Source organism: Malaclemys terrapin, chromosome 3 (genome assembly GCF_027887155.1).
Source record: "Malaclemys terrapin pileata isolate rMalTer1 chromosome 3, rMalTer1.hap1, whole genome shotgun sequence".
Classification (NCBI taxonomy): Eukaryota; Metazoa; Chordata; order Testudines; family Emydidae; genus Malaclemys; species Malaclemys terrapin.
The window spans coordinates 130,782,649-130,802,531 of NC_071507.1; positions in this window are offsets into that span (position 1 = coordinate 130,782,649).

Genomic DNA, 19,883 nt, shown 5'->3' on the forward strand with positions numbered 1-19,883 from the left:
TATATAATATTAATTTAACTCCACTTCATATACATAGTCAGTTTCACTTATTTTTCAACAAAATCATGCCACAAAAGAGAACTCTCCTGCCGACAACGTGAACGCCACTTGTTGGCGGTAGAAGTTTTTTTTTTTTTTCCAGCAGGAGAGCCGACTTTTAGCAGCACAGCTGTGGCAACGCAGCCATGTCACTAAATAAATAAAATTTTAAATATTTTTTTTTAAAAATTAATAAATTAATAGAGATATCCTATCTCCTAGAACTGGAAGGGACCTTAAAGGTCATTGAGTCCAGTCACCTGCCTTCACTAGCAGGACCAAGTACTTGATTTTGCCCCAGATCCCTAAGTGGCCCCTTCAAGGATTGAACTCATAACCCTAGTTTAGCAAGCCAATGCTCAAATCACTGAGCTATCCCTCCCCCCACTAAAAACTGTGTAGTGTAGACATAGCCTTAGAGTGGTTTTCTCCCCACACACTCTCATTCACTCTTTATGAGAAAAAACATTCAGTACATTAGAAATTGATGGAGCAGGGATAGTGTATAACCTGCAACTGGGTCAACCTTATGCAACAGTGTACTCTAAGACAACAGCTATCCTGAGCTGTTCACCAGAGAAGGTTCTCTTAAATATTGAGTTGTATCATTATTATACAGATAACTGTGAGGGTGACTGAGGCATTTATCATGGGTTTTCAGTGGGCAGAAAAGATCTTCTATAACCATTCATTCTGTAATACAAAGAAAAGTACAGTACATTAGATCACAAGCACTTATAAAAAATGAGAACCAAAAAAACCTGACAAAACCTGGTAACTGAAAGTGACATTGTATTCCTTTCTGTTGTAAACATGAGCACTTATACTTTTTCTTGGTAATATGGTAGATTTGTGACTATAGACAAGCCTTCCAATTTCTGAAATCAAATTCAGTACTGCATTGTTTATAGGGTGCTCTTTAAAAATGTAATTGTATAACTATTACAAAACAAAACTGATTCTAAAACTTTGTTATATATTTTTAAAATCTACATAACTCCAGGGGGGAGAGAGGAAAGAAGCCTTATTTGCACTTAATTTTTTGCACCTATAATAATTTACAGCATAACAGGTAAAATGAACAGTGCACCTTTCAGTTAATATTAAATGCTTAGGTGGTGGCCAGTTTTTAGACAGCAGCAGCGAGAAAATAACCTATTCTAGCATTCTTACAAATTATGGGAGAACTAACCTGAATGGGATAGAACAGTATTGTTAGGAGATGCTTGATTTTTTTTTTTTTAAGGCCTCGACCCTAGAGTGTTCTGAGATGTATGCACTCCTGATATTTTACCTACGCTAAATCTGCCTTGGTGAGCAGAGAAATACAACAGTATTTTCTGTCATAAGGCTCCAGCAGTGAGGGGAGGATTCTTTCCATGTTGAGCTGGAGGGATGAGTTGCAATGCCGAGCTTTGCTGCTCTTTGGAGCAGGAGCGAAGTATGACACACCCACATAGCTACTACTTACTGCTCAGGATGCATTAGTCAGCTTGTGGGGAGCTAGACATTGTCTTTGCACCATGATCAATAGACCACTTAAGGTATGTCTACACTATAGTAAAACACCCACAGCTGACCCAGGTCAGCTGACTCACGCTGGGGCTGTGGGACTATAAAATCACAGTTTAGCCGTTCAGGCAGGAGCCTGGGCTTGGAACCCATCCCACCTAGAGGGGTCTCAGATCCCAGGCTCCAGACCGAGCCTAAATGTCTACGTTGCAATTTTATAGCCCTACATCCTGAGCTCTGTGAGTGTGAGTCAGCTGACCTGGGACAGCCACAGGTATTTCACTGCAACGTAGACATACCCTTTTATGACGCGAGACAGTATTATGCTACCTTTCTGTCTCCAGTGTTCTCATGAGTCTATAGAGAAATTCTTCTCTTTTCAAGATTGTGGGTGTCGGAGGGAAGAATGGGAGAGTCGCTCTTTTCATCCTTCAACACAAGCAGATTAAAGCTAGGTAGCATTGGTCACAGCAGTGGGATATGGGATGACTGGCAGTTCATATAGTGCTGTGTAACATTAGTCATGGGAGTAGCTTATCGCTACTAAGTCTGCTATTGCTATTTATTCTGTGTTTGGCTTCAAGTTCAGCTCTGTCTGAACAGGTTTTTTTTTTTTCTTCTTCTGGAAGAAAAATTGTGGGTCTTAGTTGACAATTTTCTTCACTCATCTTTCATTGGACAGTTATTTTTCTTTCTTCCTTTGCTCTCATCCATGACTTAGTTTGGAAAATTTCTCACCAAAAGCAGCAAAGACAATTTGTAGAATCTTACATATTAGGGATAATATGTAAACATAGTTGTGCCAAACTTTTGTTCTGAACCTTCCTTGTTTAGTGTTTGCAGGCAGTAACTAAACCTAGTGCATTTGATAGCAGCTTTCAGGCCTGTGGGCCCTCCCTGTGAAAGGGGAGGTGCATTTTTTTTTGCCCCCGCTAGGTAAGCATAAATATTTGAGTCTGAATGTTATTAGTTTTGTTTTGAGTTCTCTGAAAAACAGCCTCATGGGGTAAGTCACAGGGTTGCTCTAAGGATATGTCTACACTGCAATTAGATACCCACAGCTGGCCAATGTCAGCGGACTCTGGTTCGCATGGCTCGGGTTGCGGGGCTGTGTAACTGCAGTGTAGATGTTCCAGGTTGGGCTGCAGTCTGAGCTCTGGGACCCTCCCACATGACATGGTCCAAGAGCCCATTCCAGTCTAAGTCCAGAAATTTACACTGTAAATAAAAATCCCCGCAGCCTGAGTCAGCTATCACAGGCCAGCCATTGGTTTTTAATAGCAGTGTAGACATACCCTAGATATACGCTGATTAGATGAGCCCTTCCCAGGTGAACAAGCAAACCAACCACATGTTATTTCTGGTCAGGTATTCACAGAGGAAAACTATGCCTAACTGAACTCTGCAAGTACAGTTTCCAATAGTATAACAGGTAAAGTAATATTTACTTTTTGTGTTTTCATAAACATACTTATTAGGAATGCAAGATTGCAAAAAAATTACTACCGTATTGTAGACCAGGAACATCTGTTCTCACCTCTCATAAAACAAGAATAAGGGGACAGACGACTAAATCAAAAGGTGAAAAATTCAAAACAGATAAAAGGAATAGGTGATGTGTAATTAGACTGTGGAGCTCATTTCCACAGGCCATAGTTGAAGCCAAGAACTAAGCAAGATTCAAAGCAGGACTGGACACTTATATAATAGGAAGACTATCCAGAATTACAATCTTGTTGCCCCTTTTTGATCCAAGTAGCTAGTCAAAATTTGGGGCTCTGTGCATGTTCTGGGAGTAGAAACTGGTGATAGCCAGGTTTTTCTTTGCTGCAATCTTGTTTGTTTACAAGGAATCAAGTACAAAAAGGAGCAGGTTCTTAGCTTAACAGTTCTTTAAGCTCCTTTTAGCCAATACCAGACCCACATGTGCTTTCTTGACCTGTTTCCAGGGTGTCACTGTGCTTGCAACCTACTACTTGATTTTTCTTGCTTTTCCCAACACCCCCACACACCTAGTTACAATGCCCAGTTGAAGTGTATGCTCCCCTGGTGCTAGTTTATGGGCAGACTATATTAGGCTTTGTTGTAGGTGTGGCCCTTAACTGTCTCTTACCACTATTTTAAATGGAGGACTCATTCATGAATTAGCTTGAACAAGGTTTTAACTCAGCCTGTAATAAGGTTTCATCCAGCTTGTTACAATAGTTATTACTAACAAAAGGATATTAAACCTCATTTTCCAGGATTTAAATCAATCTCTATAAGTAGGTTTGCAAGGATTAGTTTTTTATTAAGTGTCAGTAAACATTAATTTCACTGTACACGCAACAGAATAATTTCCATTGATAGAAATGTAGAGCTATAAAGAAAAATGCTGCTTGAGAACTTGTTAGAGTTTGATTTAAAGAAATTTACTTTGTCAACATCACAACAAAATATGTTTTAAAGATTATAAAGCTTTAATTTTTTGAAATTCAACTGTCTGTCATGAAAAAGCTATTGACTGACTGCCCCCCCCCCCATTACATTACCCCCATAATTTCCCATAACTGTCACAATTTAAATTGGTAAAAATAAAACTTAAAAATAACCAATTATCCTTAAATTTATTTAAAAAAATAAATTCTACCAAGCCTAACTAAATAAGGGATTAGAATGAGACCTTTCTGGGAAATGGATTATACCACAGCTGTTTTCTGCAGGATTTCCTGCACCTCATGTTGGCTGCTGTCGGAGCTAAAATACTAGGCTGCATGGACCATTTGATTGTTTGAGGGTTTTTAGTTGAACATTAGTGTTTCTCTGCTGTTAATATTTAGAAGGGTCTTCTGATCAGGAGTTGGACTCCTATGCCCCCACCCCCATCTCTTTTATCTCTGTGCACACTCCTGCCTCCTCCTTTGATTTCAATTTTATCTTTGCTGCTACTGTCACTAGAAAATACCCTCTTGGAAAGTTGTGTTCTATTAACAGAAGAGTGAAACTCCCTATACACAGTGTCAAATATACACTGAAACATGAGAGAATTTGTTTATTAATTTCAAATCTTGTTTTATATTAAATATTAGGAATTGCTTGTAACAGTAAGTACAAAATTTTCAGGTGGAAATGTCTTTGCAAAATGGCATTGATTCTTTAAGAAATTTTGTAGTGTTACCTTATGCAAAACAAACTATACTCAGAAGGACACAAGAAAACACTTTGTAATATATCACTCTTCCGAGTACATGGAACAAATACAGCTCGCCAATGAAAACTAAGTCATCCTAGCAAATTAGAACAATACCACTTCATGGAAATTTTTAAAATCAAGTCCCATCACACCTATAAGATGTCTCATTGAGGATCTTCCTGTATAGTCCCATCTCCAAGTTAGATTAACTTCAGAGAACAATCTCACACTCTTCTATGCCATATGAACCTCTAACATTTGTTCCATCTTTATTAAAGAAACAACCAAACAAAAAACAGGAAACAGGAATTGTCAGAAAAGAAATACCCTTATTATAAAGTGACAACTTTATACAAGCAAGAGCATGCACAAAGAATAACAAAAAAGGTTTTTTAAAAAATGTCAGATCCTTCTGTATTAATCTATATTTCTAATATCCATATTCCATATTTATTCCTAAAATTAAAATGTTGCTGTAACCAAAAATTTCCACTTATTCTAGATACAAGTTGTACCTCAGTTTTGACACATGAATAAAATTAATGCACCAATTCCATACGCAAGCAAAATAGACAGGACAAATAGATACTAAGGACTGGTCTACACTGGGAGCGGGGGAGGGGGAGATCGACCTAAGATACGCAACTTCAGCTACGAGAATAGCGTAGCTGAAGTCAACATATCTTAGTTCAACTTACCTCGTGTCCTCACGGCGCAGGGTCAATTGCTGCAGCTCCCCCGTCGACTTTCCTTCCACCTCTCGCCGAGCTGGAGTTCAGCAGTCAACAGGAGAATGATCGGGGATCGATTATCGCATCTACACTACACGCGATAAATCAATCCCCGATAGATCGATCACTACCCGCCAATCCAGCGGATAATGTATACGTACCCTTAGATATTTGGATACCATTTATTCAATACTCAAAATTCATTCCCCTGCAAGAATACCAGCCCACCACTCCAATTTTTTGAATATTAATATTTAATAGACCTGCCTGATCCGTTAAATGTAAATCAGAATTTACTCACTAGAAATGACATTATGGATATACTAATGATGGTGACTCTGTAATATGGTAATGTCCCATTAAATAGAGAGATTTGATAACTATATTATAATATAATGTCTCTCTTTAAACAAAAGCTCATTGTTGTAATGATTGTTTTATTTTTAATAATTACATGACATGGATCTTAAAAACCTGGTAAAATTTCCTAAATAAATCAGTAAAGATTTTTTTTTTTAATAAAATCATTTTCAAAAGGTTTTATTTTAAGGTCTATACCATCAATACTATCAGAGTCAAACTGGAAGGCATATCAAGCGTGGTCCTTCATGGATCAGTTCTGAGTCCAGTTGTGTTCCATATCTTCATAGATGATTTAGATACCGACATAGAAAGTACACTTATAAAGCTTGTGGATGATACCAAGCTGAGAGGGGTTGCAAGTGCTTTGGAGGATATAATATGGACAAATTGGAGAAATGGTTTGAAGTAAATAGGATTAAATTCAGTAAGGACAAATATAAAGTACTCCACTTAAGAAGGAACAATCAGTTGCACCCATACAAAATGGGAAATGACTGCCTAGAATGGAGTACTGCAGAAAGGGATCTGAGGATCACAGTGGATCATAAGTGAAATGAGTCAACAGTGTAACACTATTGCGCAAAAAAAAAAAAGCCAACATCATTCTGGGATATACTAGCAGGAGTGCCCTAAACAAGACACGAGAAGTAATTCTGCTCCACTCTGTACTGATTACACTGCTCTACAGCCAAAATGCTTCTGAAATAAATTTAGTCAAACTTTACTAATTCTGGGTCACTGAGAACGAAAATGATTGTTGATTAGCTCTAGTTTTCAAGATATGCTATTGGGTCAGTATATACGACCCTTGACTTGGGAATGGTGGAGGATAAGTGAGTTATAAAGGGAAGGGATTTCAATTTAAACCAGAAATGACTAAAATACATCTTTGACTGGATCTATGAATAAATCTATGACTGGGTTTGGACAGTACTTGCTTTTTAGGCAAAACAATGAATGATGCAATCTGAAGCTGGTATTGCATCATACATGATATGAATTGCATCATGTTATTCTTAGAAGTCATGGATGATGCAATCATAACGAAGCTTACATCACTCTGCTGAACAAATTGCCCTATATCAGCTCTAGGAATCATACAGTGTTGTGCTCTCTTATTTGTCAGTGTTTGATTTTGCAAAGGGACACATTTCTGTTTAGCCAAAGTGAGCAGAGATGCCTCGTACTTGTGTGACCAGTGCAGATAACTTCTGCTATGTTTGTGGTGAAGTGACTTTTGCATCACAAAAGCACAGTATAACCACTATGGTTAAGAAAGCCTATCACCTTTATTTTGGCTGCAAAATTGGAGATACGGACAAGAGGTGGGCCCCACACATATGTTGCAACACTTGTGCAACAAATCTTCGCCAGTGGTTGAACAGGAAAAGGAAATCTATGCCTTTTGCAGTGCCAATGATTTGGAAAGAGCCAACAGATCATACCAGCAATTGTTACTTCTGCATGGTGCCTCCAGTTGGGAAAGGTGTGTCAAAGAAGAAAAAGTGGACTGTGCATTATCCAAACATATATCCATCAGCTATATGCCCAGTACCCTACGGAGAAGGACTTCCGGTTCCTGATGCACCAGAATCATTCTCACTTGAGTCAGATGAGGAAGAGGAAGAGGATGAAACTTCTGGTCCTGAACCATCAATGTCACAGGACCCACATTTTCTCCCATCCTCCTCCTCTGAACCACACCTCATAACACAAGGTGAACTGAATGATCTTATCAGGGATTTGGAACTACCCAAGAGTAAGGCAGAGTTGTTGGGCTCCAGACTACAGCAGTGGAATCTCCTGGCAGGTGATGTTAGGGTTTCCATGTTCCGTGACCATCAAAAGGATCTTGTCCCATTCTTCTTCATGGAAGGTGATCTTGTAGCCTGCAACAAACAGCGATGGTGTGATGGCAGCCCTCAACATCGTTCACGATCCAGATGAGTGGAGACTGTTCATTGATTCATCAAAGACGAGTCTTAAAGCTGTTTTACTGCATAATGGCAATGTTTTGCCATCAATTCCAGTTGGTCATGCAGTCCAGATGAAGGAAACCTATGACAACACGAAACGACTTTTGAGGTGCATAAACTATGACCAACATCAGTGGCAGCTTTGTGGCGATTTGAAGGTTGTTGCTCTCTTGCTTGGTCTGCAGACTGGATACACAAAGTACTGCTGTTTTCTCTGTGAATGGGATAATCATGCAAGAGATTTCCACTGCATCAAGAAAGATTGGCCACTCCGACAGTCATTGGAGCCTGGGAAGAAAAGTGTTCAGCATCCACCACTTGTTGAATCAAGGAAGATTTTGTTACCACCCTTACACATCAAGCTGGGTCTGATGAAGAACTTTGTCAAGGCCATTGACAAAACACAAGCAGCTTTCAAGTACCTGCGTGGAAAATTTCCAAGGTTAAGTGAAGCTAAGATAAAGGAAGGTGTGTTTGTTGGTCCTCAGATTCGTGAACTTCTTCGAGATGATACATTTGACCATGCACTGCGTGGCAAGGAAAAGATGGCATGGAAAGCCTTCCAGTTAGTGGCAATAAATTTTCTCAGAAACAATAAGGCAGACAACTACAGGTTGTTGGTGGAAAACCTCCTCAAGGCACACAAAAGCCTTGGTTGCAACATGTCACTAAAGTTACATTTTTTGCACTCTCATCTAGATTTTTTTCCACCGAAATGCGGAGCAGTGAGCGACGAGCACGGCGAGTGATTTCACCAGGACATAGCATTTCTCCATTGTTGCAATCAGGGCAAATGGAGCCCATCAATGCTTGCAGACTATTGCTGAACAGTGACAAGAGGTGCTCCATTTAATGAATACAAGAGACAAGCCAAGAAGCGCCGAGTAGACACTGAATAGGACTAAACTATGTACATAATAGTTTTTTTGCCTTTTGTTTCATAATACATTTTATTTATATAACCCTTTTGCTGATTTTTAAAGTGTTACATAAACAGGACAGGTGAAATATTATCATGTAAAGCAACCATAAACACATGAAAAGACCTAGGTTTACAATTTATGATTAAAACTCCACTATCTACACAATATACCTAGACATAAAATGTAAAAACTTAAATATCTTAGAAACAGTAGCCAATCAGTTGTTTTAATTGTCATATTTGAATTCAGCACATCAAAATACATAATAAATAGCACATTTTATCTCTGAAGCAGACGACTTCTCAAAAATTGTAGACCAGTGTTATGTCTCAACTGGACTATTGTCCAGTTCTGGGGACCACATTTCAGGAAAGATGTGGACAAATTGGAGAAAGTCCAGAGATGAGCAACAAAAATGATTAAAGGTCTAGAAAACATGACTTATGAGGGAAGATTGAAAAAACTGGGTTTTCTTAGTCTGGAGAAGAGAAGACTGAAAGGGGACATGATAACAGTTTTCAAGTACATGTTACAAGGAAGAGGGGGAAAAATTGTTGTTGTTAACCTCTGAGGATAGGACAAGAAGCAATGGGCTTAAATTGCAGCAAAGACAGTTTGGGTTGGATATTAGGTAAAACTTCCTAATTGTCAGGGTAGTTAAGAACTGGAATAAATTGCCTAAGGAAGTTGTGTAATCTCTGTCATTGGAGATTTAAGAGTGGTTTAGACACACACCTATGAGGGACAGTCTAGATCAGTGGTGGGCAACCTGTGGCCTGCAGGCCACATGCAGCCCATCAGGGTAATCTAATTGCAGGGTGCGAGACATTTTGCTGACCTTGTGGCCACGGTTCACCGTTCCTACACTGTGGTCAACATCAGCAAAATGTCTCACTGCCTGCAATCAGATTACCCTGATGGGCCGCATGCAGCCATCATCAGGCTTAGAGTTCATGTCTTGACATCTTAACAAGTCAATATGTATGAAAACATGTGGGGTGGAAATGTCAGATATTTTATGCATAAAATTAAGACCCATTAACAAACTATACTATAAATGCTTGTCATTTTTAAAGGTTAGAGCTAACTACACTTCCGTTTTTGTGATCTCTTATCTCACTTTATCATTTTTTTTTTCCTCCTCAGCTCTACACACTTGTGTTCCTGTATGTATCCAGCCTTCACATATCTTCCTGATAGAAAGCCTAATCCTTCCCTCAATTAAATGAGTGCACTTCCCACTGAGGTATACTTAGGCAGAATCAGGCACCTATTGGGTTTTTAGTCATACAAGTCTGTTTTCCCTTGATTTTCTTATTTAGCTGTGTTCAATTTTCTTATTTTAGAGCTTTCATTTTATTTAATTATTGTCCACTGTTTATTTTCCTTTACCTTATGTGTTCCCTCCTTCCTCTGTTCAGCTAAGCCTTTCTTCATCCACACTGGAGGGAAAGAGGTCTGGATGAACCCCTGCTTAAAATTACTTCTCTCCTTTAGTTTGGAACACTAAAAACATTTAGTTTTGCCTTGTTCATGCACTCTCCATATTGAGTTGAGCACTATTTTAATGAAGGACTTGGTTAAATTGCTTTATTTATAATGTGGATGTAGACTTTTCTTCTCCTTTCCCTTTTTCCTTCCCTATTGCCCCTTCTCTTTTCCTATTTTCCCTCTTCTTAGAAAACTTTTTTCTCCCACAGATCTAAACTTCAATTTTCCTTTAAGAATTATTTGGTTGCCTCTGGATCCCCTAATCTCACTTCCCTTTTACCACCCACAAAGAAATGTAGTGTCCTCTAAATTTGCCCAGGATATTATCATATTCCTCTTCCAAAGGCATTTCCCCCAGCCCCAGGACTGGCATTGTTTAGATTTCCCCCTCAATAAGGCTTACCACACTAACCCAGAATTACTCTATCCTTTTGCTACTGGCATTGAGGCTTTGCTCCACCAATTCTTCAGACCAACTGCACATTGCTTCTGTAGGCCATATTGTGCAGCACCAGGGCTGACTGGAGAGGAAGCAGCAATGTGCTTGGTACTAGGCAGGCAGAAGCAGCCAGTTAAGCTGCTGGCTGCATGCACCTGCAAAAGGAGAATCTGATAATGACAGCTCCCATGCAGGAATCAAGAACTGCCTGGCGAGGGGTGGGAGAAACAAAAAACCTCACTTACATAAAACTAGAAGGCAGAACTTGCTTCCCAAGGATTTTATGTAGGGTAGAGACCTGCAGGTAAAGATAAGCAAATAAGTCTGAGTGATTACTCTAAATTTAGCCTTTCAGCTAACACTTTTTTCTGCTCACTGTTCGACTTGCTTGAATATATTTGTTAGACCAAACTTCGTAAATTCTTTTATTTTAAATTTTCTCATTGCAACCTATTCACAGTAGTGTTTGACACTCAGCATTCAAAATTAGAATTGTGCTGTTTTCGTTGTGCTCAGTCACACAGTGATTATTTCTGTTCCCAGATGGAAGGCTTGAAGAAGCCATGGTGCTTTGAATGTCTCATGGAGAGGCAGCAGTTACACAGGATTAGGGAATTTCAGATTTAGGAAGGTTTAAAATTCCTTCATCCTTTTACTTTCTGGATCACACATGACTTGATTTGTCCAAAGCATCCTTCCTAGGAAAAACTAGGCCACCATAAAATGTATTGTTTAAATTTAATTCTTTCATCATATTCATTCATAATCACTGTATGTCTCTCCATATCATGGTCCTCAGTCATGAAGTGTATTCTCAGATTCTTGTCTGTCTCATTTAAATGCCTCTGTATTTCTATTGATACCACTTCAGTGATGAGCAGGGCACCATTCCATATATAATATGCCATTCTCATGTGAATGCTCATGATGGAAGCTTACAATTTTATTTGGTGGATGCTTCAGGGTGTTTGTTTAGATAGATAATGTGTATATATACTACACCTCTACCCCAATATAACGCGACCCGATATAACACAAATTCGGATATAATGCGGTAAAGCAACGCTCCGGGGGGTGGGGCTGCATGCTCCGGTGGATCAAAGCAAGTTTGATATAATGCGGTTTCACCTATAATGCGGTAAGATTTTTTTGGCTCCCAAGGACAGCCTTGTATCGGGATAGAGATGTATATAGTATTTTTAGAGTCCTAGCTCTAAGCTCTGCTGTCTTAGAGTTCAGACAGCAAAGGAAAGTTGAGTCCTGGGACTTGCTGGAGGACTGAATATGGTGGAGGTTAAGTGCCAAAAATATCAAGAAGCTTCTCTTACAGACACAAGGATTTCAGATAACACGGTTAAGCCTCAGATAAATTTTACTATCCAAACAAGAGCTGGTTTCGGGGGAAAATGGGTCCTCAAAGAAAAAAATTGTGAAAGACTTTCATTTTGTAGGAAACTTTTCAATTTACTAATGAAACATCAAAACAAAGTATTTACTTTCAAATACAATGTTTTTCAGTTCATCTCAGGTTTTTCTTGATTTTTTTTTTTCCTCACTAGAGAAACAAATGCTTGGAAAAGTCTTACATTTTTGACCAGCCCTGACCAGACCAAATGCTTGCCCAGACCAAGCTTTTCATTCATCACTACTCAGAAATCTATAGGACACGACTACTGTTCTAAAGTCTTATTTCTTCCTCATGACTAACTTCCAGCATCAGGATTCTACAGTATCTCTCCATACCTGTAAATGACTGTACATGAAATAAAACATTGCAATAGTCAGTTTCAAGATGTCTGAACTAGTGGGACAACACGAAGCAATGTTCTTGTTTTAATTATATCAATAATGATTCCCACCATGTTTCTGAGAAAAGATAATACAGATAAATACAGTAGCAAGTCATAGTATGTGAACAAATACATATAGGGTAATTTTTAATGCTTTTGCCCCAGGGTTTCACTGGGCTGCACATACCCATCTGAAATGCAAATTAAACAGTTCCCTTTGCTTCTTTGATTTTCATGACATGTTTCTGCACACTGTTCAACTAATGAAGATTGTACAACTGTTCTTAGGAATGTTTTTCTTAGGTTAGCAGATGATTACTTTTTCTTCGGAGTTTTATTTCACAAAGAACATTGGAGTACCAGGGTACAATTAGACTTAGCAGTGATCTGATGTTTGGAGAACTAAAGGTAAACATAAACGTGACCTCTAATAACTATTCCTTATTTGAATGATACTACTAGAGGGTGGCAGGTTCTGTGTTTATAAAACAAAACAAAACAGTGACATCATACAGTATGGTGAAATCAATTATATCAGATTTGACAATAGCTATTTTTAACTAAAGGATTAGACAGATATATGAGCAATTGTATGTGGCATGGTAGCTCTTTTCCTTTTTTGTAAAGTGCAATTGAGTAACTTATATAACACAGTATACACTACAGGACATAGTACAATACTATACATGAAACAACCATTTTATTTCTATTTTATATATTAAAGCTTAATATAGTTGACATTGAAATTCAATACATGTGCGAGCACACTATATAAATTTCAAAAACAATGTTTCCTAATTACCCAAGAGTGCAAAGTGGACTGCTTACTTAATTTAGTTTGTCACTTTATTTTGTATTTTGTCTGTCATCTATGCAAATGACACAAGACACACAATGTCACCTCTAGTACAGACGTGGGTGAAAGAAGGAAAACAATTAATTGATCTTTAGGCAGAAATGAATTCCCCAAAGCAGCAGGCATTAATTTGAATTTATAAGGGGAAATAAAAAACAAAATGCATCTGAGCCTCTAACATGAGGAGTTGCAAATGCAGATGAGAGTAGTAAAAGATAATTGCATCCTCTAGACTATAGCAATAAAAACTGTGTAATAGATGGCAAACCTGAAGACACATTTTAGTATTAAAGGTGAAATATAAATAAACATAATGGATTGAAACAAGGTCTAGAGAAAGATCTACCAAGTTTTGGTGAGGTTATCTAATTAAAATATGACTCATAGCACCAAATAAATATGATCATGTCAAAGTATGGATCCATCTTACATGTAGGAAGAGAAGAAAGATCCTGTCTAACGAAATAAAAAATAGCTACCATGCTTGAATTTTTGACAGGGTTAGATGTTGAATGCACATGACTACGCATTTGTTTTCAAGAAGAAATATTTTATTTAAGGATAATAGGGTCCTCCCACACCCACTTTTACCTTTGTGTGTTCTTCAGATTAGGAAAATACTTAATTTCTTCTTTGAGTGCTGGTCCTGACGTGTAGCCTATATATAAGTACACATCTGCTCTACACACCTGAGGCTGGTAAATCTTGAAAATAATGTCCTGTGGTGCAGATGCACAATCAGTTTCCTCTTTCTCCAGTTCCTTCTTATCACCGCATGGCCTGAGTAGGAATCCCCGGTGGCTGGAGTTATCCTCACATCATTTTCATCTCTGTAATTATAATTATATATACTCAGTTAGTGCTTTTTATAGTGTTAGTCTAGCTTACTTTTCCCCACCCTTTGAGCTCTCTATGTCCTTCCTTTCAGGAGTAGGCTATACCCAGAATTGTGGGATTTAAAAACTCCATGTTCTCTGTCCTCACTCCTTCTCAGTCAGTGACTATCACCAGTGCTGCCTTTACTGCCTTGGAGAGGTGCATATGTTCGCCAAAGGCAGTATCTGTCACTCCTTCCCACCTGGGATCTGAGAGGGACAAGAGCTCTGACTGAGGAAGTACCTCATGGAGCGAGTCATGAGACACCCATCCACACACACACACACAGCGGCCTCAGTCCTCAAGCAGCACACCTCTGAGCAAAAGCTCCAGAACAGAGGTGGAATCAGATAACTGTAAAGACCCATTATCTTGAGCTTCTTAGGACAGTAAGGGGCACTCTCACAGACATAAAAACAGAGCCACCTCTAAGTCCGCTTCCAGGAGAAGGGATCCTTCTCTGACCCTTTCAAAGTTGGGTGAGTCTGCACATGCAGGTCCCTAGGACTTGGGGAAAGTGCGTAGAAGCACAGCTCCAATGGTACTGAGCCTAATACTGACACCAATGCAGACTGTGACCACTAGCAAGCCAAAGGACCAACATCCTCCAGTAGCTCAAGACAGGACTATATTGGTACCAGCCCAGCCTCATAAGAATCCACTGACCACTAAGTTTGTCATTGCACCAAAGCTAGTGGAACCAACACTTGAGACCCCTCATATATATATATATATATATATATATATACACACACTACCCCAGAGGATATCTTCACCCACGCAGACCCACAATCTCTTCCACTTTTAGTCCTAGTCCTTCTGAGGAACATTTTGAACCCAGAAGAGAATGCCACCTCGAGGAGAAGGAGTTCTTCCCCTAGTCTAAGAGCTTCCTCCCTCTGGCATCAATGGTACCACTGATGGAGCCAGATCCAGCATTCTTATTGGCTGAATCTGATGTCCAGGATATACCATCACTTCCCCTACCCAGGGAGGTTAGCTCAGATATGGCTTTCAATGTGTCTTGGACTTATCCTCCTCTCAAGGGTTACCTTCCAAGATAGCACTAGTACCTAATGCCTTGTCCCCCTGTGTTCCCCCAAACCATTGGAGATTTTTAAGAGAAGGTTAGAAAACCATCTGTCAGGGAGGGTCTAGATAGTACTTAGTCCTGCCATGAGTGCAAGGGACTGGACTAGATGACCTCTCGAGGTCCCTTCCAGTCCTACGATTCTATTAAGTCACTTACAAACACTGAACAACAATCTGGGTCTGTCTTTCTCCGATAGGCCACAGAATGTAATTCTTTACTTATGTAATGCTGTTTGCCAGGATGCATTTGCTCTATCTGCAAGCCTCAAGAGGCCAGGATGCATTTCAATCTCTGAAACTATGAGCAGTCAGATAGGGCTGCAATGTATTCCTACCACTTATACAATCCTGATAATGCCAGACAATATAACCATCTCCTATATAAACAAGCAAGGAGGGGAAAGGGTCTATGAGTAGGGGCAGCCAATGATCTGGAACCACATCGCCTCCCAGGCACTCAGAACTCACTGGCAGATGACCTCAACAGACATTTTGCCACTGATCACAAGTGGGAGTCACTTAATTCAGTGCTGAACAACATCTTCACTCAGTGGCAAATGCCATCTTGGGACCTGTTCACCTCCCAGCTAAACAAGAAGTTCAATGCATATTGTTCCAAAGCAGCACGAGGGATGGACTCCAGGGACAATGCTCTCCTCTTGTTCTGGACAGGCACTTGAGGTATGCCTACTACCCCAGAGTGTACAGAAGATTCAACACAAGAAAGCATAGGTCATTCTAATCACACCCAAATGGCCCAGACAATTCTGGATTCCGGACCTGCTGCAAATGTCAGCCTGTCAACCCATCAGCATTCAGTTCTTTCCAGACCTGAAAATTTAGAACAACAGAATCAGACATCTCAACCTGGACTCTCATCATCTCATGGGTTGGTATTTGGATGGTCATCAGACCTAGAGTGGTCATGGTCAAAGGCTGGGCAATCACAGCAGGAAAGATTCTACCAGAATATATCTAGCCAAATTAAGGTGTTTCTCTATCTGTTATCAGCTATCAGAATCAACAAGTATTCCTGCTATTTTTAAAAAGCAACAGAGTCCTGTGGCACCTTTAAGACTAACAGATGTATTGGAGCATAAGCTTTCATGGGTGAATGCCCACTTTGTAGGATGCATGTAATGGAAATTTCTAGGGGTTTGTAGATCTCCTGTCTTATTTTAGTGAAGTCCATTTGTATGGAGGGTTGGTTATTAATGAAAGTCTCCAGGTTGGAGAGCTCTTTTTTGATGTTTTCCTGTTTGCTGTATAGGATGCTGATTGGGTGGTTCCTCAGTTTCTTTGATAGTGTATGGCATAATTTCTCACTGTGGTCTGTGCAGTATGTAGATAGCAATGGATTTTTCACCTTCAGTCCATTTGGTATGATGTCCATCCGTTTACATCTGTTAGTCTTAAAGGTGCCACACGACACTCTGTTGCTTTTTACAGATCCAGACTAACATGGCTACCCCTCTGATACCTGCTATTTTTAAACTCCCTCGTCACACTCAAGACATGGGGTCTTTCTATTAGTTTGCTGCAGATCCACTGAACAAAAATCAGTGTATTCCATTCTCAGGTAGATGACTAGTCTATTTTTCCTAAAGGGTCTGACTAGGACATTACTATTAGTAGTGAGGCCAAAACCATAGCGGGACCTCCATCTCTTACTTTCAGTACTTATTGGACCACATGTTCTGTGCCTCTGTCTATGAAGGTTTCCTTCCTGGTCATCATTACGTTGCCCAGGATGGTGGGTGAGCTGGGTGCTCTCCTGCCTGACCCACCACATCTTCTTTATTAAATGTATAGTAATTTTTGATTTTCACATAAAGCAATAAATTCACTTACCAGTATTCTTCCTAAAGCCTCAAGCAAGAAGAGGATATTCCATTCTCTCAACATCAGACAAGCATTGGTGTTCTACCTTGCAAAAAAAGAAACCATTTAGAAAATCACCTAAACTATTTGTTGTGTGACAGACCCAGACCAGTGGGGTACAGGAGTCTGGTAGAGGGCAAATATACTGGTCATTGGATGAGTAGTTTTCTGTTCCCTGAGTGACCAGAGCAGGGGCTGCACTAGAGTAATCAGGAACTTGCTAGAACTAGTTAAGGCAGGCAGGCTAATTAGGACACCTGGAGCCAATTAAGAAGAAGCTGTTAGAATCATTTAAGGCAGGCTAATCAGGGCACCTGGGTTTTAAAAGGAGCTCTCTTCAGTTTGTGGTGTGAGTGTGAGGAGCTGGGAGCAAGAGGCGTAAGGAGCTGAGAAGGTGTGCTGCTGGAGGACTGAGGAGCACAAGTGTTATCAGACACCAGGAGGAAGGTCCTGTGGTGAGAATAAGGAAGGTATTTGGAGGAGGCCATGGGGAAGTAGCCCAGGGAGTTGTAGCTGTCATGCAGCTGTTACAGGAGGAGCTATAGACAGCTGCAGTCCACAGGGCCCTGGGCTGGAACCTGGAGTAGAGGGTGGGCCTGGGTTCCCCCCAAACCTCCCAATTGACCTGGACTGTGGGTTCTTCCAGAGGGGAAGGTCTCTGGGCTGTTCCCCAACCCACATGGTGAATCTCTGAGGTGAGAAAATCCTCCAATAAGCGCAGAACCCACCAAGATAGAGGAGGAACTTTGTCACAGTTGCTATAGCAGAGTAAGCATAGGGATAAACAATATCTGCATAGACTGTCTAAATAGATTTCTGGCTGTATCCTCTTTGCTATCAGTTGGTTCATCTCCCTCCCACAGATGGGAAGAAGGCCCATTTCACTAGAGACAGATGACCTCAGTAGCATCTGGACATTTTTAAGGCAGCAATCTGGAGTTTCATCCACACTTTCACAAAGTTTTACATTTTGGTCCAAGCCTCTTTTGCTGATGCAGCCTTTGGTATTGCAATGTTATAGACACCTATGCCACCTACATTCTTGCACACACACCCCTGTTTGAGCACTGTTTGACAGTCACTGCCATAGATATCTGGTTCAGCTGAAGGTGCTCAATTCTGAGGACAAAACAGGCAAACCTCCAGAGAGATTAATGAGCTCCTATGGGCTGTGGAAGGCTGACCCTCCCAATTGGCTGAAGAGAGCTAGCAGACCTGCTTTTGAGCTCAACAGTACAGGAGTCACTAGCTGCTCAGCTCTTGGCCTGCAGCTGTCATCACTCATGCTCCAGCTTTTCTTTCACCTTGTCCCAGCCTGTGACCCCTTCCCAGTTTCTGATTCCCGCTCTGAGCCCTGGCTCTTGACTCTGATTTGAACCCCTGGCCTCCTCAGTCTGGTTTTAACTAATGAGCTGGACTGCCTGGGCCTCTGAGTCGGGACCAACACTTGAAGAAATTGAGATTACTTACATGTAATTGGAGGTTGTTTTGAGATATGTGATCCCTAGGTGTATTCTATTACTTGCCCTTCTTCCTCTCTGCTTTGGATCTTGACTGGACTTACTGCAAAGAACCAACTGGAGAAGTGGTTGACTCACACCTCCTCATCTACCCTGGATGCTGAGAATGAGGTGAGCCAGGGCAAAGGCACAGACCAATAAACACTGCTTGCAAAAGTTTCCAGTCTCAGGTGCATGGTGTGCTTACATACACACATGTGGAATTCAGGTAGGGACCACACATCTCAAAGAATTTCCAGTTCCAGGTAAGTAGCCTCCATTTTTGGCAGGGCTTTGTCTGCTTTGCCAGTTGTAACATGTGCTGGCAAACACAGCAGCTATCTTGTAATGTGATCACCTGACACAAAGTCCATGAGTGTATTTCCATTCTCTTCAGTGGGTTTTGGAGAACACCGTTAAGTCATGATTCAGTGAAACACAAAGACACATGCTTAAGTCCTATTGAAATCAAGCTTGAACTGGATGTAATGAAATCAAGAAGACTTAAACATGGACTTACATTTAGGGAGACACTCAAGCACATTTTTTTAAACAGTCAGAAAGCATAATTCCTCCCTCTCCAAACTACACAGAATACAGTTTAAAATAGTTTTCTTGCCCTTCACTTTTGTCATGTTACCCTCTTCTTCGAATCTTTCCACATGCTCTCCCGGCATCACTACCCCAAGTTTAAGCTTTCTGGCCTCACTTTCAATGCCAGTCACAAATCTACTCTTCTTTATTTGTCCTTTTTGTCTCTTGTCACATTATATTTACATCCCTCTTTCTACCAATGATGCCAGCCTTGTTTGCCCATTTGTCAGTTTCCCATGCATCCTTGTGCCTTCTTCCACATTCCCACTATGCATGGAACATGCTGACTCAATAGATTTGTAATCCACGACCCTCTCTACCTTGAAATCTTTCCTCAAGATCCACTTGTCACCATGCCTAAGTAGGTCACAGCTGAGAATGCCAACTAAGGACAGACTGCTGAGAAACATGGCAGACGTACCGCAAACTAGTGGTTATTCTATCATTAGCGTTTACCAAACCAATAACAAAAGTGGACTTCTGTCTCACCACACTGGTTAACAAGAAGCCAAAAATGCTGTCTCCTTAGGCATTCCAGCCATTGGTTCACCACCCACACATGGAGTATATGGTGAGTGGTTACCAAAAACCAGATTCATCACACACAGTTCTTCTAATCCCAAAGGATCAGCCACCTCACCAGGTCAAT